Raw genomic sequence first — 6,143 nt, 5'->3', positions numbered from 1 at the left:
GCTTGCTTTAATAAAAGAATGCTGTCCATTTCTGACTAAAGTGCCACTGTGGCTAATTTCAAGCTAATCATTCAACTAGCATGCGTTGTATGCAAGCACTCACGCAATAAGTAACCCTTCCCCCATTAACTAAAACATACTCATGCCAAAGCAAGTTGGCAGAAGAGCAAAAACACCTTTTCTGTCCCAGAAAGCTTTCAGTGTTGCTCTCTGTGCTTGTTTCTATAAAGAAATGTCCAGTTTTGAAAAAAGTGCAACTGTGTCTAATTCTGAGCTAATCGCTGCACTAGCAGCTATTGTATACAGGCATTCACACAAGTAATCCTTTCCCCCGTCACATACTCATGCCCAAGCAGGTCAGCAGAAAAGCTTTTAGGGTTGTTTTTATTGTTTATGTCATACAGAGAAGCTGTCCAGTTCTAGTAAAAAGGATGCAATGCTACAGCTATATCTGAGGTATTTATGGCAGTGGAGGCAGCCATTAGAGGGCTTTCAGTGCAACTTAACCCCACACATAGCGCAACTTTGTATGCAAGGCTGTATTTACCACAGGGGAGGTAGCCATTACCGATGGCTTTCAGTACAAGCATACCCACCTCTATATGGTATGACTCTGAAAGTAGCATCACTCACTCAGTATGTAAGTCAGACAGAGCCATCTGTGGGGCTGACCCCAGCGGTCAGCAAAAAAGAACAGGGCCATTGCCCAGTGGTCCAAAGTCCTGTTTACAGATAAAAGTTAATCATTAATATCATTTGGAAATCAAGGTCCAAGAGTCTGGATGAAGATCAGAGGGGCACAGAATCCGAAGTGCTTCAAGCCCAGTGTTTTTAGTTTCCACAGTCAGTTCTGGTTTGGGTCTGCAATGTCATCTGCGGCTGTTGGTTCACTGTGCTTTATCAAGTCTAGAGTCTACACTGTCAGCCATCTACCAGGAGATTTTAGAGCACTTCATTCTTCCTTCTGCTGACAAGCTTTATGGAGGCACTGATTTCCTTACCAGCAGGGCTTGGCACCTGTCCACAGTGAAACCAACATTACCAGAAACTGGTTTGTTGACCATGGTGTTACTGTATTTGATTGGCCTGCGAACTGGCCTGACCCTAACCCATCAGAGAATCCCTGGAGAAATGTCAAGAGGAAGATGAGAGACACCAAACTCAACAATACAGACAAATTGAAGGCTCATGTCAAAGCGACCTGCAGTTTCATAACAACACAGCAGTGCCACAGACTGATTGGCTCTATGCCACGCCACATAAAGTAATTTGTGCAAAAGGAACTCCAACCAATTACTCTTCCAGAAGGTAAACATTTCTGTATCATAAATCCTTTTTTGGGATAATGGATTTTTGTTAGCTTTAAGACAAAGTCATTGAGATAAAAAAAAAAAAGGTCTTGAAATATTTCACTTTGTATGAGATGAATCTAGAATAAATGAAAGTTTCCCTTTTTGGATTAAATCACAGGAAAAAATAACTTTTTCACGATATTCCATTTTTTAAGATACACCTGTATTAAGAATCAGCTCACCTGGCTAATAATTAAGTGCCACCTGGCCAGGGTGGCAATGTTTAATTGCACACGGCCCTTTTAGAGCACTGATAACTCAAATTTAGTAATCATTCAAGGTTTGAATGTGAATACATTTTTTCCAGTCATTTTTAATTGGAACAAAATTAAGATGTTTTACCTGATCCTAGAAAAAAGTGGGTCTCCAAATTTACAATAATTTACATTTTAATATCAGAGGTACAGTGTGGCCACAGGAGCAGAGTGCTACAGACGGCAGAAAGAAAAGAGGAAAAGAAACAGTTAAAGAGATGCACTTTGAGCATGTACTAATTGTGTGATTTGTCTGTGAGCTTGAAGGGAGTGTGTAATGAAAGGTTCAGAGAGTCCTCTACGGCGGGGGCTCGAGGCCATCCATAAAGGCCCAGCAGTTGCCATAGGAATACCATATCCATGGCAACGGATGGAAAAAGAGGGTAAGCAGGATAAACACTGGCAAATAGGATAACAAATGAACTTAGTGGGTAGAAGAAAACAGTGACACATTTCCTGTTTAGTGGGTAAACCCTGTCCAGAACAACATGTCTGCATTAATAATTAATGAATGCTGCTAATATGGTGTATATGAGGCTCTGTGTGCGTGAGACATGCAAGACCACACTGGTTTACTGTGATCTATGGCACTCTAATGAAGCAAGTCTCTCGTGTTCTTCTGTAATGAATGTGCTATTTTTCCATACTCATCTCTGTATCATCTCTGAGGTCCCCACACTGTGGCCCCTTAAGGATGTTGGGAGATTTTTTTAAACAAACAAAAGTAAATTACCTTGAAGTATAATGTTCGAAAACATATTAAACTTACAAACCACTTCGATGTTTCTAAAAGAAAAAAGTTGTATGACGACCCATTTGCTGCTGTCTCTATAATATTTACATGATATTGCTCATGCCATATTTCTTAAACCTTGAGGAAACTAAAATAAAGATTTAGATTAGAAATGAGAGTTACTGCAAGGAAACTATGAATGATTTCCATGACATAAGAAAACAAAATATGTAGTTTTCAGTGACTTACATTCACAAGGCAGTTTTTTGCTTTAATGACTGTAAAAGGTCTGTTTATGGCTTTCTGATTCACCTTTTTTGTTATCAAGGCCTTTACTGGTATTCTTTGTTCTCGCAATAAAAGATATAGGTCAACTTTCAAAAAAGAAAAATGAATAAAGATTGCGTTGGCCGGGAATCGAACCCGGGTCAACTGCTTGGAAGGCAGCTATGCTAACCACTATACCACCAACGCGATGCTACACCATTATCACATCTGACTATATAAAGCTGACCGAGCCGCCGGTCAGGTAGTATTCCTAACACTTAGAATTTTCAGCTCTTCTAAATATTAAGACCCTAATAGTCTGGAAAACAACGCAGACCTATGCAATGGCATGGTACATTTCCCGTGCCCCTTTTCCTGTACTTGAAACAGGCTTCCGCTTCATCTCCATTCACAGTTCGTAACATAAATGCTGTTAAAAGGAGGACGAAAATGACTAGATGACTGAAAAGTCCATGGGACCGCTTAAGGTTTAGGCTCTGGAAACATTTAATTATCGTGCCGACTGATGACTTTGCTGTCGACAACCCAGTTAGCCCTGTAATGTAAGTGCGCCTGTATTTAAAACTCAGTCACATTAAATGAAGCGGTTAGCTTTCTGTTTGTAGGCTACTGCAAGCTACACATAACACTCCTCATGTTTTCTTCGTTTCTTCACCGTGCAGTTCGTGAAAATTAAGTGTGTGGTGGATGAAGACTTTTGAAGAAGACTTGAAGACTTTTTTAATACACGGATATTACGTTTCTGGTGTTGTCTGTGGTTGTCAGTAACCTTAACGTTCATTAACAACATCAACAGTTATATTTATAGCTCTTAAATGAACCAAAGACAGCACTTTCGGATGAGTGAAATCAAATAAACACTGAGCAGACTATTTAAAGACATTTCGTTAATTACATTAGAAATCTGAAAAACTTTAAACGCAGCAAAAATAATTAGGAAAAACGCTACTCTTCTTCTTCTTCTTTTACCATTTCCGGCAGTTTGGACGCATCTTGGCGTATTACTGCCATCCACAGGTGAACGATATTATATCATTCTATTAAAAAACAGTTCCTCATATTCTCGAGTATAATCCTGTGGCATGTAAAAATTGAACAAGTGCTTTTGCAATCAGTTGGTGGTTCTCATATTGGCCAAGCAAAACCATAACTGAAAAGCAAGAAATTTCCATTTCTGATAATTTTTTAAACAGGGTGCTCCTCTCTTTTGTGTGGTTCCTACACTGAATTAAGGTGTGTATGACTGTTTCTGGACTCCCACAGGCACATAGTCCACTGGGGTGTTTCCAAATTGTGTGTAAATACTTATTTAACCCACAGTATCCCAGCCTCAGTCTTGTTAATTTCACAACATCAGTTCGTTTTCCAGAACTTTTCAATTCTAAATAAGGACAATAAAATTTCTTTAACAAGGTCAGAACGAGCCGACACTTTGCTTTGTTTTAAGGACATTAAAGCTGCAGCTGAGTCTGAACAAATAACTACTTTTCCTGCCTTGACTTCCTCTATAATGCCCAGAGAATAGCCAACAACTCAGTTGTAAATGCAGACATACCATTACTAACTCTGTGACACATTCTTGTTTCTAATTGAGTCACATACACCCCAAAACCTTACCGTCTTACCACTCTCTGGGTCTCTAGAGCCATCAGTGAAGATCTTTAAATAGGATTTCATTGATACAATAATATACTTGTCTACCAACATTCCAATGTCACTATTCTTATTTTGAGCCACAGATAAAAGTGACAGGTCAACTTCAGGTTCCTGCATAATCCAGTAAGGAACAGGAGGCCAACACATGTTTTGCAATCGACTCCCTGTCTATTCCCACTTTCTCAATTTGATCCTTAAAGCCTTCTAAAAAAGGACGTTTCTTATTTTGTTTAGGAGACTCTCATGTCCCTTGGAACAGACATTCAGATAGAGGATTGTATTCACTGCTTTGTACTTTTAAATAGTATTGAATTCCTAGTTTTATGCGTCATAGATGCAGAGGTATTTCACCCATCTCAACAAGCAAAGCAGGGACTGAAGAGGATCTCAGCGCTCCTGAACAGAGTCTTAAAGCCTTGGTTTGAACAGTGTCTAGTTTTTCTAAGAGTGTCTTAGCAGCAGAGCCATAGACAACACATCCATAATCAAACACAGATCTAATCATTGCTTGATAAATCATGTGCATGGTTCCTCTCTCTGCACCCCAGTCATAACCACATAAGCATTTCATATCATTCAGTACTTTTTCACATTTCTCACTAATTTTCTTGATCTGACATGCCCAGGTAAGTTTTTCACCAAACCATACTCATATAAATTTAAATTCTTTACCCCCTTCTAGAGGGCAGCCATACATACACAATTCAAAATCAGGCATTTTTTTCCTAAATCCAAATACAATGTATTTGGATTTGGAGGCAGAAATCTTGAAGCTCCTCCATCTGACTGATTGTGTACTGTGACATTGTGACATTTCTCCCTCTCTTCCATATGGCCCCATCGTCAGCGAAAAGAGACAATCCAAACCCCCTTCCAACATTACAAAAAATGTCATTGATCATAATGTTAAAAAGCACTGGACTTATTACACTTCCTTGAGGAGTTCCTTTATCTGTTTCTACAGTTTGAGAACACTTTCCACCCACTCTTACTTCAATGGTTCGCTTCAGCAAAAAGTTCTTTATCCAATTAAACATTCTTCCTCTAATGCCTAAGTCATACAGTTTGATTAATAGCCCTTCTCTCCATAAGGAATCATAAGCTTTTTTCAATGTCCAAAAATACACTTACCACTATTTCCTTATTCATAAATGCTTTTTGATATCATGATCCAATACAATAATTCCATTGTTGATCTACCAAGCCTAAATCCACTTTGGTAATCAACAAAAAGCCCCCTACTTCCCATAAAGTAAACAAGCCTGTTCATAACTATCCTCTCCATAACTTTACAGAGAACTGAAGTCAGTGCTATCGGTCTATAGGAACATAGGCTCGAACATTCTTTACCAGGTTTCAAAGTTGGTACTATAACCGGCTGGCTGTACAATCTCACCTCTGGCCTTCACAATTGCCATGGAGGTCATCATCAGGGCCTCTAGATGGGTGGTAGGTAGTGAGCGAACTAAGAACGGGCACTGCCTCCTACCCATCCGAGCATACATGGATGACATAACCACGCTGACCACTACTGCAGTATGCACCAGGCTGCTACTTGGAAAGTTGCAGGCGAACATCAAGTGGGCCCGGATGCAGATAAAGCCGAACAAATCACGAAGCATCTCAATAGTCAAGGGAGAGCTTAAAGACGTGAAGTTCTGCACTGGTGACGACCCCACACCAACAGTGTCAGAACAGCCTGTCAAAAGCCTGGGGAGATGGTTCAACGCAAATCTTAGCAACAAAGATCAAGTGCAGCAATTAAGGCAGGACATCACCAATGGTCTCAAGAACATCAACAAGACCCTACTGCCTGGGAAACTCAAGCTCTGGTGCCTCCAATTTGGATTCCTCCCCCTG

At 39.9% G+C, this 6,143-nt stretch overlaps 1 non-coding gene across 1 annotated transcript; it reads right to left on the bottom strand.

Moving 5' to 3' along the window:
• Positions 1 to 2,741: 2,741 nt before the first annotated feature.
• On the bottom strand, positions 2,742 to 2,813 carry trnag-ucc. The gene has a single exon. It is a non-coding gene; the product is annotated as a tRNA-Gly (tRNA).
• Between the last annotated feature and the right edge of the window lie 3,330 nt (positions 2,814 to 6,143).

The sequence above is a fragment of the Cheilinus undulatus genome, linkage group 13 (genome assembly GCF_018320785.1).
Source record: "Cheilinus undulatus linkage group 13, ASM1832078v1, whole genome shotgun sequence".
Taxonomy (NCBI): Eukaryota; Metazoa; Chordata; class Actinopteri; order Labriformes; family Labridae; genus Cheilinus; species Cheilinus undulatus.
The sequence above is the reverse complement of the archived record's forward strand: the minus strand, read 5'-3'. Positions and strand labels throughout refer to the sequence as shown.